Source organism: Erinaceus europaeus, chromosome 13 (assembly GCF_950295315.1).
Source record: "Erinaceus europaeus chromosome 13, mEriEur2.1, whole genome shotgun sequence".
In the NCBI taxonomy this organism is placed as follows: Eukaryota; Metazoa; Chordata; class Mammalia; order Eulipotyphla; family Erinaceidae; genus Erinaceus; species Erinaceus europaeus.
The window spans coordinates 90331578-90352920 of record NC_080174.1 but is presented as its reverse complement, the minus strand read 5'-3'; the positions used below and the strand labels follow the sequence as shown (position 1 = coordinate 90352920).

The window sequence follows — 21343 nt, the reverse complement described above, 5'->3', positions numbered from 1 at the left end:
CTCCCAGATCTCAAACTGTATTATAGGGCCATTGTCATCAAAACTGCTTGGTACTGGAACATGAACAGACACACTGACCAGTGGAATAGAATTGAGAGCCCAGAAATGAGGCCCCACACGTATGGACATCTAATCTTTGACAAAGGGGCCCAGACTATTACATGGGGAAAGCAGAGTCTCTTCAACAAATGGTGTTGGAAACATTGTGTTGAAACATGCAGAAGAATGAAACTGAATCACTGTATTTCACCAAATACAAAAGTAAATTCCAAGTGGATCAAGGACTTGGATGTTAGACCACAAAGTATCAGATACTTAGAGGAAAATATTGGAAGAACTTTTTTCCGCATAAATTTTAAAGACATTTTCAATGAAACGAATCCAATTACAAGGAAGACTAAGGCAAGTATAAAGCTATGGGACTACATCAAATTAAAAAGCTTCTTCACAGCAAAAGAAACCACTACCCAAACCAAGAGACCCCTCACAGAATGGGAGAAGATCTTTACATGCCATACATCAGATAAGAGTTTAATAACCAACATATATAAAGAGCTTGCCAGACTCAACAACAAGACAACAAATAACCCCATCCAAAAATGAGGGGAGGACTTGGACAGAATATTCACCACAGAAGAGATCCAAAAGGCTGAGAAACACATGAAAAAATGCTCCAAGTCTCTGATTGTCAGAGAAATGCAAATCAAGACAACAATGAGATATCACTTCACTCCTGTGAGAATATCATACATCAGAAAAGGTAACAGCAGCAAATGCTGGAGAGGGTGTGGGATCAAAGGAACCCTTCTGCACTGCTGGTGGGAATGTCAATTGGTCCAACCTCTGTGGAGAACAGTCTGGAGAACTCTCAGAAGGCTAGAAATGGACCTACCCTATGACCCTGCAATCCCCCTCCTGGGTATATATCCTAAGGAACCCAACACATCCATCCAAAAAGATCTGTGTACACATATGTTCTTGCCAGCACAATCTGTAATAGCCAAAACCTGGAAGCAACCCAGGTGTCCAACAACAGATGAGTGGCTGAGCAAGTTGTGGTATATATACACAATGGAATACTACTCAGCTGTACAAAATGGTGACTTCACCATTTTCAGCCGATCTTGGATGGACCTTGAAAAAATCATGTTGAGTGAAAAAGTCAGAAACTGAAGGATAAATATTGGATGATCTCAATCTCAGGCCGAAGTTGAAAAACAAGATTAGAAAATAAAACACAAGTTGAACCTGAAATGGAATTGGAGTATTACACCAAAGTAAAAGACTCTGGGGTGGGTGGGTGGGTGGGGAGAATACAGGTCCATGAAAAATGATGAATGACATAGTGGGGGTTGTATTGTTAAATGGGAATCTGGGGAATGTTATGCATGTACAAACTATTGTATTTACTGTTGAATGTAAGACATTAAAAAAAAAAAGAAAGAAATTAAAAAAAAAAAAAGAAAGTCTGTGGCAGTGAAATGGTCTTATGTTCCTTAAGATGCACTTGGATGTTAGAACAGTAACTAAAAAAATCTATAGAAGTCATCCTCAGTACAGTACATAATACCTGATTTGGAAATGACTTCAGTGACCTGAGCTCAGCATCAATGATAAACAAATAAATGGAAAAATGAACCACTGAGACTACATCAAACTGAAAATATTTGGTATAATGATAAGACCTATCACCAAGACAAAAGAGATGCAGTAAAAAAATAAGAAAACACATTTATATGCTCTACATCAAAGGACTAATCAGCAATATCTGTACTCACACAATTCAGTAGAGTAACAACCACAGTATTTGTACAGAAAGTGATTTATAGTCTCTCTAACCAAGAAGATGTTTAGTCACAAGGCAATTAAAAATCACTCACAAACCCTGACTGTCAGATACCTGTATATTACTATAAGAATAAAGTTTCATTTTTTAAAAAAAAATAGAGTAACTCTGGTTTATTTCCCTTTTACTGATTTTTATAATATCTTAGACAAAGGTTATGAACATAGGCTTATAAGCTAAATATGGGCACCAGATCACATTAAATCAATGGGGTTTACAGTCAACAATATTTATACCCCTTTCGCATATTAGCAACCTACTCTCTGTCCTGATCCAACATTCTGGTCCTCTTTCCAGCCATGACATCATCTCAGACAATAACTTAGATCCACCTGCATATCAGATTTCAGGCTCAGGGGAAAAAAAAACAAGGAAAACTAATGTTGCCATAGGCCTTATGTAATATAACTAAAACATGCCAACTAGCTATGTACAAAATGGAGAGACCCCCCCCCAACTCTTCATCTCCACTATTCCAGCCTTTAGGTTCATGGTTACTGAACAATTTATCTGGCTATATATGTTAACTCTCTTTCCAGCCACCAGGTTCCAGATGCTAGCATGATGCCAACCAGACTTCCCTGGACAGACAACCCTGCAAATGTGGCCGGGAGCTCCAATTCCTCAGAACCCCACACCACCAGAGAAAGAGAGAGGCAGGCTGGGAGTATGGATCGACCTGTCAATGTCCATGTTCAGTGGGGAAGCAACTACAGAAGCCAGACCTTCCACCTTTTGCATCCACAATGACCTTGGGTCCATTCTCCCAGAGGGTTAAAAAATAGGAAAGCTATCAGGGAAGGGGATGGGATTTAGAGCTCTAGTGGTGGGGACTGTGTGGAATTGAACTTCTCTTATCCTACGGTTTTGTCAGTGTTTTTTTTCATAAATAAAATTAAAAAATAAAATTTAAGAGAGAGAAAATGAAGACTCTGAACATTAGAAAGTATGTATCCTAATGAACCTCGTTTGTGCATGATTCCACTATTCCTGGTAGAACGATTTGATTTATTTTCTCTAGATAGAAGATTAGACAAAAAAAAAAAGGAAAGACACCAGAGTAACACCCATGAAGTTTCCCTTTTCATGTCTATATGTGTTGTCAGGGCTTGAAACTCAGTATCTGGGTATGACAAAGTTGCACTTTACAACATGAGTTATGTCTTGGTATTCAAAAATTGTTTCACAAAGTCTTTCTGGTGGCATACCAAGTGGAGACCACAAATGATCACCTGTGAGCACTCAGATGGGTTCAAGACTCATCTCTCCAACAGCTGTAGAGGGAAATATCACAATTTCATGTGCTTCACCACCACCATCCCCATTTCTTGTATCTATATCTGTATCCATCCATGTATCTATATCTATCTATCTATCTATCTATCTATCCATGTATCTATATATAAAACATCACATTCAAGAATGGTGACACTGAGTTCCAGTGATAATACTAATTGGAAAATTAGAGTTATAGCATAGTGGTTATGCAAAATACTTCCATAGTTGAGGCTTTCAATCCCCAGAATCAAGATAAATGAGAGATGAGCAGTCTGATCAGTCTCTCTCATTAAAATAAATTTTAAAAAATTTCAGTAAGAAGAGTCCTGCTTCCCCAGAGCTCTGCCCCAGGAAGGGAAAGAGTGTGACAGGCTAGGAGTATGGATTGACCTGTCAATGACCACGTTCAGTGGGGAAGAAATTACAAAAGCCAGACCTTCCACCTTCTATACTCCATAATGACCCTGGGTCCATAGTCCCAGAGGATAAAGAATACAAGAAAGCTATCAGGGGAGAGGATGGGATATGGCATTCTGGTGGTGGGAATTGTATGGAATAGTAACACCCTCCTAACCTATGGTCTTGTCAGTGTTTCCATCTTATAAATACAAATTAAATAATAATAAAGAAGAGAAAGTGAAAAGATAAATATAAGGGTGGGGGAGATAACAAAGTTTCTGCCTGAGGCTCTCAGGTTCTAGGTTCTATTCCCTGACCCACCATAAGACAGGGATGAGCAGTATCCTGACAGAGAGAGAAAGAGACAGAGATACAAAAAGAAATATGATGTGCAAAATAGAAACAATAAATGAAACATGTATCAATTAAAGTACAACTTATTCATGAGGAAAAAGAAACAAACTCTAATGTGGGGCAAGTCACTTACCCAAGAAACTGTCATCTCTTCCTCTTATGCTGAATGTCTTTCAGACCAGAAAATGTAAAATAAATCACAGCAGTAGCTTGAGACTCTGTTTAAATCTAGCAGCACAGCCTCTTCACTGGACAGTATGGCCCCTAGATGGAAGATACTATAATGAATAAAAGGTACAATGCCCTAGCTGTGCAATGTAAACAGAAGAGTTACAGAAACATTTAGTGAGTTATTCTGCCTATTAGGACCATTACAGAGCCCACAAATTCTACTGACATCTCTTTCCAACCTTTTAATTTTTCTTCAACAAAAGCATTCACAAAAATCTAGTAAAACAGGAGTCGGGAGGTAGCTTAGTGGGTTAAGTGCATGTGGCTTAGGGACCAGCCTAAGGACCACCTTAAGGATCAATCTAGGGACCAGCTTAAGGATTCAGGTTTGAGCCCTTGGCTCCCCACCTGCAGGGGAGTTGCTTCACAGGTGGTGAAGCAGGTCTGCAGGTGTCTTTCTCTTCCCCTCTTTGTCTTCCCCTCCTCTCTCCATTTCTCTCTGTTCTATCTAACAATGATGACATCAATAACTACAACTACAATAAAAAACTAAAACAACAGAAAGGGAAAATAAATAAAATACATTTAAAAAGGTTAAAAAATCTTGTAGGGGGTTGGGCGGTGGCGTAGTGGGTTAAGCGCATGTGGCGCAAAGCGCAGGGACCGGCGTAAGGATCCCGGTTCGAGCCCCCGGCTCCCCACCTGCAGGGGAGTCGCTTCACAGGCGGTGAAGCAGGTCTGCAGGTGTCTATCTTTCTCTCCCCTTCTCTGTCTTCCCCTCCTCTCTCCATTTCTCTCTGTCCTATCCAACAACGAATTGCGTCAACAAGGGCAATAATAATAACCACAACGAAGCTACAACAAGGGCAACAAAAGGGGGAAAAAATGGCCTCCAGGAGCGGTGGATTCATGGTGCAGGCACCGAGCCCAGCAATAACCCTAGAGGAGGGAAAAAAAAAAAATCTTGTAAAACGTCTGTTGGTTTTCTTCTTTAATTCAAACCACACCTAAATACTGCTCAGAGATCTGTTTTAAAACAGTGACATGGAAAGGGGGGTTAGACATGAAAAGGGAAACTTCATGGGTGTTAGTCTGGTCAGTCTTCCCCTTTTTTTTTTTTTTTTGTCTAATCTTCTATCTAGAGAAAATAAATAAAATCGTTCCACAAGGAATCATGCACAAATGAGGTTCATTAGGATACATCTGGAATTGGAGTATCGTACCAAAGTAAAAAACTCTAGGGTGGGGGTGGGTGGGTGGGGAGAATACAGGTCCATGAAGGATGATAAATGACATAGTGGGGGTTGTATTGTTAAATGGGAAACTGGGGAGTGTTATGCATGTACAAACTATTGTATTTACTGTTGAATGTAAAACATTAATTCCCCAATAAAGAAATAAATTTTTAAAAAGGATACATTTGGATATAGTAATAGGTGTAGGTGTGACTTTGAGAGGAAGAGAAGGCTGGGGAGCCAGCATAATGGTTCTGTAAAAAGATTTTCCTGCCTGAGTCACCAAAGGCCCCAGGTTAAATCCCTGGCCCAATGATAAACCAGAGCTGAGCAAAAAAAAAAAAAAAAGAAAGAAAGAAAGAAAGAAAAAGAAAAAGGGTGGTCTGGGAGGTGGCACAGTGTATAAACCATTGGACTCTCAAGTGTGAGGACCTGAGTTCAGTCCCTGGCAGCACATATACCAGAGTGATGTCTGATTCTTTCTTCTATCTTCTTCATGAATAAAGAAAATAAAAAAGAAAAAGAAAGAAAAAATAGTATTTCCTGTGGAATGGAAGAGAAGATGTGACCATGAGGGGAAAAAAAAGACAAATATAGACAGTTTGTTGTCAAAATAATAATTAACCTATATCTGCAACCTTGTGAGAACTGCTGTCAATGCCAATGGAGAGAGTGGGGACACAGAACTTATGGAACAATGTGGAATTATACCCTTGTTATCTTATAATCCTGTAAATCAATATTAAGTCACTAATAAAACTGAAAAACACTTCAAGAGAAAAAAGAAAAGAGAGAGGGAAGTTACTGATACATATCTTGGGAGTGGGAGGAGAGGGATGTGGAAATAAACATTTGTGGGGCCGGGTGGTAGTGCATATGTTACAGTGCACAAGGACCCAAGTTTGAGAACCTGGTCCCCATCTGCAGGGGAAAAGCTTTGCAAGCAGTGAAGCAGATCTGCAGATGTCTCTGTTTCTCTCCCCCTCTGTCTCTGGAAAACAATATATACATATACATATACATATACATATACATATACATATACATATACATATACATATACATATACATATACATATACATATATATATATATATATATATATGGAGAGAGAGAGAGGGAGGGAGGGAGAAGGAGAGAGTAAAATAAAACCTGAATATATACCAGAAATCTCTGGAAAAAAATATATTGATAGAAAGGGTGGCAGGGAGGAGAGAGAGGGAGAGTGGGAGAGACTAAAACATAACCTTATATATACCAAAAACCTTTGAGCTTGGGTTATATCCTTGGAGCTCAGCCCATTCATTGATGGCTCAAGCCTGTGCCCTTGTGGTGATTTCATCAATTTGCAGGAGACTTGATTTTGCTGCTTTTTTTTTTTTTTTACTAGAGCACTGTTCAGCTCTGCTTATGGTTGTGCTTATGGTGGTGTGGGGGGTTGAACCTGAGACTTTGGAGCCTCAGTCATGAGAGTCCTTTTGCATAACCATTATGCTATCTACCCTCTGCCTTTTCATCCATTTTTTAAGTATGATTAGTTTTGGTATCTCTCTCCTTCCGGTTCTGGGGTGGTCTCCAGGGTAAAGGTAACGGACTGGTTCTTTCTCACTCACGACAGGGGTGACATGAAGTAACAGACACCAGGGGACTCTTAGCGTGCTTAGAATCCTAGGATCCATAGAATCCCAGAATCCGTAGAATCCATTTATTAGCAAAGTGGACATGAGTTAAATACAAAAGCAATGAAGGAAATTATTGTTGAAATATGTCAAAAATTACAGGTTTCTTAATGGTCGGCACACCCCTAAGGTAGGGGGCTGGTATGACAGGAATTGATGAGATACAATACAGTTATTCTCTATGACACAAGGAACTTAATTATCCAAAGGTATTTGAGAGATGTATAGGGGTTAAACCTGTAGGGTGAGACAGAGAGAAGATGGATATCAAAAAGCCATATAGTTTGGAATTTCTCGTCTGGGGTCTGAGATGTGAGATGAAGTATGTGATAAGGTGTGTTCTTCTGTGATCAGAAGGTGACTTTGAATGAGTGAATCTGCGGCCATGTGGCCTGCAGTTAATGGGGGGAAGTATTGGGATTTCTGTGGGCCTGAGAGTCAAGAAGGAAAGAACCAAGTCTGAGTTTCCCCCCCTTATGCTCACCTCGGTTGAAAGAGACTTACCAAGAGGTTATCTTCTCAGACCTCCATAAAAGGACGGGGGTGGTTCTCTCTAAGCTCTATCAGGCTTACACATAGTACCAACAGATTAGTAGTGGTTCAGGAGGCTGAAAGACTAGGGGCCAGGTGGTAACACACTCAGTTAAGCATGCAAGTCCTTATGTGCATGGAATTACGCTAAGGGAAGTAACAGACAGAGAAGAATTGATGTGGAGTGATCTCACTCACAGGTAGGCACGGAGAAACAATGAAGGGCTGGGTGGGGGCAGGACCATAAAGTGAACCTGTTATCATAGGAGAGGACCCAGGTTCAAGCCCCCCACCTCTGCTCCCCACCTGCAATGGGGGGGGAGCTTCACAAGGTCTGCAGGTAGCTCTTTCTCTCCCCTCCCTTCTCCATTTCTCTCTGTCCTATGTAGTAAAATGGGGAAGAAAATGCTAAGATTACTATATCCAAATGCTCTTCTTTTCTTCCTTTTCTCTCTCTGGGTCCTGATGGAGTTGGGAGTACAAAGCTCTCTAGTCATCTTCCTTCTATCATGGACCTCTGGGAGAATGGATCAGAATTATTTTTGGAGTGCAGTAAGTGGATCAATAATCTCTCTCTCTCTCTTTAAAGGCCAGGCTCTAGGATACAGAACAGTGTGGTCAAACATGTCCTGAGCAGTGCAAAAGACTTTTAAGTTCTCATCAAAAATAGGATATGGGGCCAGATGGTGGCACACCTGGTTAAGCACTCACATTGAAGTGCTCAAGAACTTGGGTTCAAGACCCTGATCCCCACCTGCAGGGGGAAAGCTTCATGAATGGTGAATCAGGGCTTCAGGTGTCTCTCTGTCTCTCTTCCTCTCCATCTTCTCCTCTCCCAATTTCTCAACTGATCAATAAAAATATTTTAAAAAAACAGAATGCTAATATGGGCCCTAGTCAGATGGATGGAGTTTAAAGCTAATGGTATTTATAATCTTTTCCCATATTTTAGAGCTACTCTCTCCTCTAATTCAGCTTTCTAGTCCTATTTGCAACTATTACACCATCTTCCCAGACTATGTTTTTAGTCCACCAGCATGTTAGCTGTCAGGTAAAAATTACTAAAGTCATGATCCCCTCAAAACATCCCTAAAGGGGGTCGGGCGGTGGCGCAGTGGGTTAAGTGCAGGTGGCGCAAAGCGCAGGGACTGGCGTAGGGATCCCAGTTCGAGCCCCCGGCTCCCCACCTGCAGGGGAGTCGCTTCACATGAACATGGAATATCTTTCCACTTCTTTGTGTCTTTTTCAATTTCTTTGAGTAGTGACTCATAATTTTCAGTATACAAGTCTTTCACTTCTTTGGTTAGGTTTACTCCTAGATATTTTATTGTTTTTGTTGCTATAGAAAAAGGAACTGATTTCTGGATTTCAATTTCTTCTAACTTAGTGTTTGCATAGAGGAATGCCACTGACTTTTGAATGTTAATTTTATCGCCTGACACATTACTGTATTGCCTGATGATTTCCAAAAGCTTCTTGCTGGATTCCTTAGGTTTTTCCATGTATACTATCATGTCATCTGCAAATAAGGAGAGTTTGACTTCTTCTCTTCCAATCTGTATGCCTTTAATTCCTTGCTCCTGCCTGATTGCTATGGCAAGAACTTCCAACACTATGTTGAATAGTAATGGTGATAGTGGGCAGCCCTGTCTAGTACCTGATCTGAGGGGAAATACTTCCAATTTTTCACCATTGAGTATGATGTTGGCTGTAGGTTTGCTCTATATAGACTCCACTATCTTCAGGAATTTTCCATCTATTCCCATTTGTGGTAGTGTTTTGATCATAAAGGGATGTTGTATTTTGTCAAAGGCTTTCTCTGCATCTATTGATATGACCATGTGGTTTTTGGTCTTGCTTTTGTTGATGTGGTGGATCACATTGATTGATTTACATATATTAAACCAACCTTGCATGCCTGAGATAAACCCCACTTGGTCATGATGAACAATCTTTTTGATATACTGCTGTATCCGGTTGGCTAGAATTTTGTTCAATATTTTTGCATCTATGTTCATCAGAGATATTGGTCTGTAGTTTTCTTTTTTGGTTTTGTCCCTGTCTGCTTTTGGTATCAGGGTGATGTTGGCTTCATAGAAGCTGGCAGGGAGTATTCCAGTGTCTTCAATCTTCTGGAAGACTTTTAAAAGTAGAGGTATTAGTTATTCTATGAAGGTTTTGTAGAATTCATTTGTAAAACCATCTGGTCCAGGACTTTTATTTTTGGGGAGATTTTTGATAACTGTTTCAATTTCATTAGCTGTGATGGGCCTGTTCATGTTATCCACTTCCTCTTTACTTAGTTTTGGAAGTTGGTAGGTATCTAGGAAATCGTTCATTTCCTCCAGGTTCTCTAGCTTGGTGGCATATAGTTGTTCATAGAAGCCTCACATGATATGTTGAATTTCTGTGGTGTCTGTTGTGATATCTCCTCTTTCATTTACTATCCAATTTATTTGGGTCTTCCCCTTTTTTTGTTTTGTGAGTCTGGCTAAAGGTTTGTCAATTTTGTTTACCAGATCCTGCAAAGTAAGGATATAAGAAATCTGGTCTGGGTGTCTTGGGTGTCTGAACTGATGTCTCTGGTAGCATAGATAGTAGGTAGATTCCATGTTCCATCTGGGGGCCAACCGGTAGAGAAGGTTGGCCACTTATCTTGGCAATAAGTAATCATCCGGTCTTCTTTTACTCCTAGACTTAAAATTTGAGCTCTCTGAATTCTTTGAAATGATCCAGGACCATAATCAGAGGAGTTGAAATAGACTGACTCCTGACTTTGGACTTAAGAAAGACAAAACTGATAATGAATACAAAGACAACACATACAAGGAAAATACAGAGACAACATACACAAAGAATACAGAGACAATAACATTTTAAAAGAAAACTCTAGAGGCCCAGCCACCAACACTTTGAACCAACGGATGGGAGGTCCGCTCTCACTGCTTCCCTACAGATGGGAGGACAGCCTTTTGCTGCCTCCCTACAGATGGGAGGATGGCCTCTCACTGCCGCTTCCCTACAGATGGAAAGACAGCCTTTCGCAGCCCACTCTCCCCTTCCAAATATGCAAGTGGTTCCAATCCCCTACAGCAGGGCCTGAGACATCTCCCAGGACCCTGGACCCCGAGCCACCCAGCGCATCTGCCTTCAACTCCAAGGGGTCTCTTGCTACAGATGCCTGAAGTTTGACCAGTCTTGCTGCTTCTCTACAGATGGGAGGATGGCCTCTCACACTGTCACTTCCCTACAGATGGGAGGACAGCCTCTCGCCGCCCCTTCCCTACAGATAGGAGAACAGCCTTTTGCTGCTTCATGGGAGTGACCCACTCTCTCCTTCCAAATTTGCGAGGGGGATCCAATCCCCTACAGCAGGGCCTGAGACATCTCCCAGGACCCTGGACCCTGAACTGCCCAGCGGGTCTGCCTTCAACTCCAAGGGTCTGTCGCTACAGATAGACCAGTCCAGAAGGCTCAGTGAGGCTGGTGTTCCTTTAGTGAGATGGGGATCCCAGACAGGACCCCAAATGTTGTGCACAGGCGGTGAAGCAGGTCTGCAGGTGTCTATCTTTCTCTCCCCTTCTCTGTCTTCCCCTCCTCTCTCCATTTCTCTCTGTCCTATCCAACAACGAATTGCGTCAACAAGGGCAATAATAATAACCACAACGAAGCTACAACAAGGGCAACAAAAGGGGGGAAAAATGGCCTCCAGGAGCGGTGGATTCATGGTGCAGGCACCGAACCCAGCAATAACCCTGGAGGAGGAAAAAAAAAAAGAACAGAAATGGAGAGAGAAGGGGAAGACAGAGAGGGGAAGAGAAAGATAGCAGACCTACTTCACCACTTGTGAAGCGACACTCTTGCAGGTGAGGAGCTGGGGGCTCGAACCGGTGTCCTTACACCAGTCCTTGAGCTTTGCACCATCTTTGATTAACCCGCTGTGCTATCACCCAACTCCCACCATTCCTTCTTTTTCTTTTTCTTCATTTTTCTTTTTTGGTCTAGCTTAGATGATGTAAAACCTTACCCTGTATTAAAAAAATTGTTTCATTGGAGGCTTGGTGGTGGGGCATTTAGTGCACTGTATATGATACCATGCAAAAGGAACCAGGTTGAAGCCCTTGCTTCCCAACTGCAGGAGGGGACACCTAATGAGTGATGCAGCAAGACTGCAGGTCTTTATCTCTCCTCATTATTTATTTATTTATTTGATATATTTATTTATTCCCTTTTGTTGTCCTTGTTTTATTGTTGTAGTTATTAATATTGTTGTCATCCTTGTTGGATAGGACAGACAGAAATGGAGAGAGATGGTGGAAGACAAAGAGGGGGAGGAAAGATAGACACCTGCATACCTGCTTCACCACTTTTGAAATGGGGGCTCGAACCATGATCCCTGTACGTGTCCTTATGGTTCCCGCTTGTGCACTGAACCCACTGCACTACCAACCATCTCCTTTTAAAAATTTTTTTGTTATGATATGTTGGTATGTTTCTAAATCCTGCTTATAAGACCTTCTGTTTTGATCATCACATTAGATTCGCTTGTATTACTTACGATGTATTCTACTTACATAACCACTGTTAACTAAGAACCCCCCCCTGCCTCCGGGACATTGGTTTAATCCTCACTGATTCGCTCTTTTCACTTCTCCCCACCCCCTATCCTATGTATTTCCTTGTTCCTAACTCTTCTGCCTCAGGAGAGATGCAGGACAGAATTGTGTTGTGATTAGAAGAGATTAGATTGTTGAACAGCATCTTTGCTCATCAATAAAGAGATACTGCTTCCCAGCTTAGCCATGAGTCCCTGGTCATCTCTCTCTCCCACCCATGAAACTAGCACGACAAAATGGCACCTGAACAGGGGCATGAATCTCGGCTCCACACACATGCAGCAGACCAAAGGAGACCAGATAAGTAAAGCTGCCATGGCCTGCCTTTCTACTTATGAAGAGGTTTCCAAAAGCCTCTACCTTTTCTTCATGAGACAGTTTCTGTTGCTTGTTGTGTGGAGGGATGCAGAAAAAGGATGTTTGGAGCATCAAGGGAACACAATCTTTATTGTTGGGTCAGAAGGGTGGTTCAGGCCACGTGGAGCCAGCCAAAAAAGTCGTCCTCTACTACCGCACCACTGGGCAAGAGAACGAGAGAAGGGGGGAGAGTAGGAGGGCTTTTTTAGGTCAACACCCAGGGGTGACATGTTGGGACAGGATTGGTTGGGGAAAGTACCGTATATCTCTGTGGGAAGTGGCAGAGCCTTGGGGAGAGCACTTAAGGGTACCGTAACTCTCTGTGTAGAGTGGCAGAGCCTTTGGGGTCATCTGCACAGCAAGCTTCTCTGTCTCTGGAACAATTTGCTCTAGGTCACACTTTGGTTCCCACCCACTGTCCGTCTGCCTGTTCGCTGCCGCAGGGCGCGTAACACTGGGCGTGGGCTCCCTCTGTGCTGCTCAGCCACTGGGGGCAGGGCTGCGGGCATGGCGGTCAGGCCTGTGGCCCATCCAGGCCCCACACCAGTGCACCTTGGCCTGCGCCTTCTACATGGCTGGCCCACCCACCCTCCTGCTATGATGCTGGGGCAGATCCCGGACCCCTCAGTGACCACAGGCTCCCTGCCAGGATTGGGCGCCCTAGCCAGGATCCCCAGCTCAGCTCTGATGGCAGAAGAGCTGAAATATGGAGACATCTGTGCAGTGATTGCATCCCTGCACTTCCTGGAGATGAAGTTGGACAAGAGGCCACCGCCGTACCACACCCCCCCCCCCCGAAATGAATGATGTGACCTGGCACGACCTGAAGAAACAGATTCACAGACTCCAAAGCTCACTTTCTACAGAAAAGTGGGATTCCAGTAGCTGATCTTCCCCATCGAGGCAGACGTACAACATTTCATCCCCTGGCATTTCTTCCCCTAGCCATCTACTTTGGACTGAGACTTCTATCGGACTTGCTGGTATACCCTTTGGACACTTTACACAATTTTACAGCAGCTTCCTTCCCTTCATGCTGCTGGTTTTTCATAGACTGACCCACAGTAGTTCATGGACCTTGCAGCCAGCAGCCTTGGAAAATCTATAGGCCACCCCCCTCCTTGCTAGGTGCTGCCCACAGAGGCAGGAAACGCCCGTTGAGGCATAAAACTCTCCCAGAGGCAAGAGATGCCCACAGAGGCAGGAAACATCCTTTAGCCTGATATTGCCTTTTGAGGCAAGAAACGCCCCCCTCAGGCCTCTCCTTGGCATCACACTGGTTTTTGCTGCTCTCTACTTGTTCCTCCATGTCTTGTGCCAGTTCTTTTGAAAATGCCTGTACGATATATGTTTCTGTTCACCCCACACTCCTGATACTATTGCCATTAGTTAAAAAGAAAGGGAGAATTGTTGGTATGCATCTAAATCATGCTTATAAGACCTTCTGTTTTGATCATCACATTAAGTTCGCTTGTATTACTTACGATGTATTCTATTTACATAACCACTGTTAACTAGGCACCCCCTGCCTCCAGGACATTGGTTGAATCCTCACTGGTTTGTGTTTTTCCCTTATCCCTGCCCCCATCCTACGTACTTCCTTGTTCCTGACTCTTCCACCTTAGGAGAGATGCAGGACAGAATTATGTTGTGATCAGAAGAGATTAGATTGTTGAACTGCATCTCTGCTCATCAATAAAGAGATACTGCTTCCCTGCTCAGCCATGAGTCCCTGGTCATCTCTCTCTCCTGCCCATGAAGCTAGCACAACAATGATAGAGAGACATAAATGGAGGCAGAGGGGGAAAGAGATCCACCACCCCTGAAGTGTCCCTATGCAGGTGGGGGCTAGAGGCTTGAACCTGTGCCCTCTCACTAACTCACACACTTTATGGTTGCACTCCCACCCAGCCCCTCATTGTTTCTTTATGGTGTTGTGGGAGATTGAACCTGGGACTTTAGGGCCTCAGGCATGTCCTTGCATAATCACTATGTTATATACCACCACCCTTCTCCATGTTCTTATGCCCACCTGTGACTGAGATGGCTCTGTGTCTGACCTCCTCCTCCTCCTGGCTGATTTCACTTAGTATGGTTCCCTCCACTTCCATCCAACTTGTAACAAAAGAGTTCATCCTTTCTATTTCTTCATTTTGTCTATTTTGTTTTAAACCAGAGCAGTATTCAGCTGTGGTTCATAGCAGTATCAGGAATTGAACTTGGTAACTCTGAGCCTCAGGCATGAAAGTCTTTTGCATAACCAGCAAGTTATTTCCCTTGACATATTATTAAAAGCATTATTTATTTATTTATTTATTAGAGAGAGGAAGAACCAGAGCATCACTCCAGCAGGTGCAACTTCGGGGGGCTGAACTCAGGACTTCATGCTGAGAGCCCAGCACTTTTTTCTTTTAAATATTTTATCTCACTGAACATAATTCTGTTATGTTAAATGTGAGAATCATGTTAAGTGAGATAAACCAGAAATACAAAGATGAGTATGAGATTATCCCACTCATAAACAGAAATTGAGAAAAAGAACAGAAGGAGAAGCTCAAAGCAGACTCTGAGTTTGGAGTATGGCACCAAAGTAAAAATCTCCGGGTGGAGAGTGAGGGTGGATAGAGGGATGAAAAGAAAAAATGGCTTTCTGGAGCAATGGATTGAAACTTCTCACAGTGAGCTCAAGAAATAACCCTCATGGCAGATAAAAGAAGAGGAGGACAAGAAGAAGAACTGTTATCCAGTAATCTACATCCGCCTCAATTTTTCTCTATAATAGGAAGTCAAATATAATTTATAAATACAAAAAGATTCTATGGGGAGGAGGGAACTATGGTGGAAAGTCTGTGACAGTGATAGGGTCTTATGTCCCTTCAGAGGAAGAGGGAGTTAACTCCACTTTGAAGGCTGGATAAATAGGCTCAAGCAGAACAGATTGAGGTCTGGGAGATCCACCAGTGAACAAATCATTTATTTTTGCTTTCTATGCTTTCACCAGTGGCAATTTATTCCTTTATGTTATATTTTTCAGGAAGTAAAAGACAGAAAGATACCCCAACACTGAAACTGCCTGTCATGTGGTGGGGCTCTGTCTCAGATGAAGACTACACTAACTGCTAAGAGTTAAAACTATCTGAGAGAGCTATTTTGCTGTTTGTGGGCCATTTTATTTTACTTATTTTATTTTATTTATGTTTTAATTTTTCCCATTTTCTTGCCCTTGCTGTTTATGATCATTGTTGTTATTATTACTATAGTTATTATTGCTGTTGCTGTTGTTGGGTAGGACAGAGAGAAATTCAGAGAAGAGTGGAAGACAGAGAGGGGGTGAGAAAGACAGACACTTGCAGAGCTACTTCACCACCTATGAAACTAACCCCCTGCAGGAGGGTTGTAACTGGGGTCCTTAGGCCTGTCCTTGTGCTTTGCTCCACATGCACTTAGCCTACTGTACCACCACCCAGCTCCAGAAACATTTTGTATTAATGTTTTTTTTTTTAATTTTTTTTTTTAACACCAGAGCACTGCTCAGCTCTTGCTTACGGTGGTGTAGGGGATTGAACCTGGGACTTCGGAGCCTCAGACATGACAGTCTCTTTGCATAACCATTATGCTATTTACCCCACCCATACTATTAATAGTTTTTAAAGATTTTATTATTTACTGATGAGAAAGATAGGAGGAGAGAGAGAAAAAAACAGACATCATTCTGGTACTCTGGTGCTGCCAGGGCTTGAACTCAGGACCTCATGCTTGAGAGTCAAGCACTTTATCCACTGTGCCACCTCCCAAAAAATATTAATAATTTTTGTTATTATTAATGAAATGTAGATAAAGGAGATACAGAATACTGCTCAACTCTAGTTTATAGTGGTGCTATGAATTGAATTTAGGACCGTAAAGCCTCAAGCATAAAAGCCTTCTGCATGCAAAGGATGATGTCTCCCCAAATCCATTTTCTTATACAACGCAGTGAGTTACTTACAGCCTGCCAGGACTGGAGTGAGGAGAGCACTTCTTGCTGTGAACAGAGCCTTCAGTTTGCAGCACCACATGAGGGAGATGACAAAGTATATTTGACTTTTTAGTTAGAGGTAGAGAAAGGCAGAGAGAGATATGGAGACTGAGAAAATAGAAGAGAAAGTACAGAACCACACAATCACCTGTAACATTTTTTCTTTCTGTATAACACACCCATGTGGTGGTAGGGAAATGTTACTTTACGTTTCACTTGATGTAAAATATTTCTGTGGATTAAGCTATCTCCTAGTAGCAGGATTAATAATAGAATAAATTGAAGGGTTTGCAGTGGCACACCTTGTTGAACACATACCTTTTTAAAAAATTTCTTTATGAACACATATCTTACAATGCTCAGAGACCCAGGTTCGAGGCCCAAGACCCCACCTGTAGGTGAATTGCTTTGTGAGTGGTAAAAAGGGGCTGCAGGTCTGTTTCTCCCTCTCTATCACCCCCTTCCCTCTCTATTTCGACTGACTCTAACCAAAAAATAAAGATAATAAAAAGTTTAAAACATCAGTTGAAAACAATATTAGAATAATGGATGTCGTGCTGCACCACAGAGAAGAGAGAGGAGATCCAAAGCAAAGAGGGAACGCAAATCTTTGTTCACATGGGCACTTCAGGGTTGGGTGAGAGCGCAGTGGTTCAGGCCACGTGGAGGTAGCAAAATTGGCCATCCCCTGCTACGTGCACTACCCTTCTGTCACCGAGGTAAAAAAACAGACAAGGGGGGGCGAAAGTAGGAGGGATTCTTATAGGGCAACAGCCAGGAGTGATGTATCGGGACAGGATTGGTTGGGAAAGGTACTTGAGAATACCGTATTAACTCTTGTGGGGAGTGGCAGAGCCTGAGGGCAAAGACTGCATCGGCATACTTCCCTAGCATCTCCTCCTTTTCCTTTATATCTAATGGACACAGTATTTGAAATATAGAGTGGAGCAGGCTTAAATGTTTTTAAGGATGCCGTGCTCAGGTGGGAAGATGTAGGACTTTTTGTGGGGGAGGGAAGACTTACATGGCCACCAACCTTGTGAGATTCTGTATTTCCCCCTGTGCTCAACCCCTCTTTAGAGAGAGAGAGAGACTTACCTGGAGAGACTCATCTCATAGGTTAAGCTCTGCCAGGTTCCACCATCTCCTCACAATTTTTGTACATCTTTCCCTTTCTTTCTATCTAGTCATCGCATTAAGATGGTTCAATATCTGTAAAAGACTATCTATGACAGAGGAATAGTAGCGTAGGGGTGAGCAGAAACTTTTTTGGGCATAAACCTGGGCATAACAAAACAGGAAGGGAAAAGTAGGGGAGCAGTAAGAGCCAGTGGGATGCCAAGGGGAGGCTTGGTGCACAAAGGGGCATTTCCTGTCTCTGGGGGCATCTCCTGTCTCTGGAGCAGGGCTTACTAACGAAATGGGGGGGTTCTGCCTCTGGGGACAACTCTTGCCTCTGGGGGCGTTTTATGTCTCAAAGGGCGTTTCATGCCTCTGGGGCCAGGCTCTAGTAAGGGGGGGGTTTCCTGACTCTGGGGACAGGACTTGCAGGTGGGAGGACATGGCCTGTCAAGCGAAGGGGCTGTTTGGCACTGTATAGTCCCCAAGGCAACTGGCTGCAAGGTCAATGAACTACTGTGGGTCAGTCTTTGAAAAACCAGCAGCGTGAAAGGAAGGAAGCTGCTGTAAAATTGTGTAAAGTGTCCAAAGGGTATACCAGCAAGTCCGATAGAAGTCTCAGTCCAAAGTAGATGACCAGGAGAAATGCCAGGGGATGAAACGCTGCACATCTGTCTCCATGGGGAAAGTCTGCCACCAGAATTTTGCTTTTCTGTAGAGGGTGAACTGGAACTGCCGCAACATGACAGGCAAAGCAGAAGCAGGAAGGGAAGACAGGCAGTAAGAAAGTTCTGTCCTTGGGTCTGTGAATCAGGTTCTTCAGATCACATCAGGTAACATGTTGGGTTTCAGGGGGTGTGCCACTGTATTTGTGCCATCTAGTGGGTGATGTCAGAGTATGCAGGGGTCCAGATGTTTTTCTCGGGATTCCTGTGAAAGAAACACAAACAATCTGCTTCCCGTGGTTAGCAGGGCATCTGATTTGAATTTTTTATAGAAAAAGAGGTTTGGTGCCTTAGACAACTGAATATTGGGGGATGTATCTTTTTTATTTCTTTATTTACTTAATTCGGCCTGGGCATTTGGTGGGCCTTTTCAACAACCATTTGTCTTTGGGGGTAGTAAGGAATGTCTGTGGCATGGGTGATGTTATAAAGGGAAACATTGTTAACTGAAAAAGGCAGGCCTATAGTGGCAAGACGAGATACACCAGTTAAGTGTAGAAGAATATGTGAATGCTGTTAATTTACATAGGTTGTGTATAGAAGAACATTTTATAGTTTAATAGTTTACCATATGAGCAGATGCTTCTTCATGTGAAGGCTTGACAGCTGTAATCACTTACTTGTGAAAAAAAATAAAACTTGTAACAGGTTAGAAGTTTACTATAATTGATAACTCGATGATTATAATTGGTTTAAGTATCTTTATAATTTTGGAAGGTCTTTCTCATATCATTTTAAGGCTGTTTAACCAATTTAAGCGCAATAAAATGTGGTAAGGCAAAGAACCATTGCTAGAGCCTCAGGCATGAGAATCATTAGCATAACCATTGTGTTATCTATCATTTGCCTGGGCTGGTTCTATCTCTAATTGAGAAGGTATTTGAGAGCTTTACATATCAGTAACATCTTCTCTACCTTTTTGTTACACCCATTTAAGATGGAGACACAACCTAGGTGTGTGAAGGATTTTTAGAACAATTTTAGTTAAAATATATTGATTTTTGACTAATTTTTACCTCAAACTTTAAACACAAATTAATTTTACCTTTATGAGCATTATGTTGAAAACTCTTTTATTTAACTTTTCCTGGTAAGAATGTAGCCTTAAAGTTACATTTTTTAACTTTAAAGCTAATGTTTAACAAACTTTAAACACACACATAAACATGGCCTTTAATATACAAGGAGAAAATATTTTGTTACAAAGACATGTCATTTTAAACATGAATTTAGGTCTGTACTGTCCTCATTGAACCATTTTTACTCACATGGTTTAAGAATATTGAAAGCAGAGAGGTTAGACAGCAAGCAGGCTTAAGATATTTAGAGAGTAAGGGGGGAAGAGAGAAATGGTAGGGAAGTTTTGTTTTTGGACTCTGTGAACTAATTTTTCAAATTCTGCCATTTTGAATTATGACTCCTGGAGGGCATCCTGCCTCCGGGAAAAGTGGAAGGGGGAGGGACCACAGAAGCTGCGGCTGCAGCTGAAAACATGTCTGCTGAAATAGGAGTCTCTGGGCAACCAGTCAATTTTCTGGTAAGACACTTCACTTAGATACATAGGAGAAAATGTCCACTTTTAGATCCTGAACTCCTTTTGTAAATATGGCTGTGATATAAGTGAGAGGTGGACAGTAGAAATAAATGTACCCAGAAATTATTCCTACCATTAGCAATAGTGGTGAAAATATATCTCAACAGAGAAAATGGCTAAAGTCAAGATGATATGTGGCTTATGAGGTCCAGGAGGTGGTGCAGTGGATGAAATGTTGGAATCTCAAACATGAGGTCCTGAGTTCAATCCCTAGCAGCACATGTACCACCAAAGTGATATCTGGTTCTTTCTCTTTTTCCTCCTATCCCTCTCATTAATAAATAAAAATTTATTTTAAAAACATGATACATGGTTTTCTTTTCCACATCAAGAAGTCACTAATTACCTTACCACTATAAAACATTTGAATATTTTTATATGTATGTATTTATTCTCATTTGTTGCCTTTGTTGTTTTGTTGTTGTAGTTATTATTGTTGCTGGATAGAACAGAGATAAGTGGATAGAGGAGGGAAAGGTAAAGAGGGGAAAGATAGACACCTGCAGACCTGTGTCACAGCCTGTGAAGTGAGAACACTGTGGTGGGGACCCAGGGACTGGTACATGGATGTTGTTACTGGTTGATAATTAATAATTATCAAAACTAAATGACCATTTTTAAAGTGACATAGACATGCTATGCAATCTCCATCAAAATCCCTAAGAACATGCTTAAAGCAGGAAAATGAATGCTGAAATTAAATTGATGAAGTCTCTATAAAAAATGATGTTTAGCAAAATGAGTCAGTCACTGCATGCATATAAAAACTAAACACCATCACATAACACCATGGGTCAATTCAAAATACATAAACACTTGGATGTTAGACAAGGAACCAAAAAATCTATAGAAATTGTCCTCAGTACAGTACATAATATCTGATTTGGAAATGTCTTCAGAGACCTGAGCTCAGCATCAAAGATAAGTAAATAAGTGAAAAAAATGAACCACTGAGACTATATCAAACTGAAAATATTTGGTATAATGACAAGACCTACCACCAGGACAAAGAGATGCAGTAAAAAATAAAAAAAATATACATGCTATACATCAAAGCGCTAATCAGCAATATATGTACACATACAACTCAGTAGAGCAACATAAGCAACCACAGTAAATGTGCAGAAAGAAATTTATAGTCTCTTTAACCAAGATGTTTAGTCACCAGACAATTAAAAATTGTTCACAATACCTGTCAAATACCTCTATATTATAACAATATTTAAAAAAAGAGTAATTATGGTTTATCACTCTTTTTTAGATTTACTGAGTTTTATAATATTTTAGAAAAAGGCTATAAAAAGCACACATGGAAATTAAGCAGAATTATGTTAGGTCTCTAAATCCCAGGACAGACATCTTTCTCAATAGAAATACTGGATTAATGTCATTACTTTTATCTGCCAAAATTAAATTATTTT

General features: G+C 41.7%; 2 protein-coding genes and 1 pseudogene across 2 annotated transcripts in view; 1 reads left to right on the top strand and 2 right to left on the bottom strand.

Annotated features, from left to right (window-relative positions):
* Window positions 1-10250, top strand: part of LOC103128153 (heterogeneous nuclear ribonucleoprotein A1-like) — a 35076-nt pseudogene extending 24826 nt beyond the window's left edge.
* The window catches only part of LOC103128154 (zinc finger protein 709-like), a 245165-nt gene that overhangs the window by 98556 nt on the left and 125266 nt on the right, over window positions 1-21343 (bottom strand). The gene's annotated exons all lie outside the window — the stretch shown is intronic.
* LOC103125919 (zinc finger protein 14-like) overlaps window positions 1-21343 on the bottom strand; it is a 241505-nt gene that overhangs the window by 161286 nt on the left and 58876 nt on the right. The window lies entirely within an intron of this gene.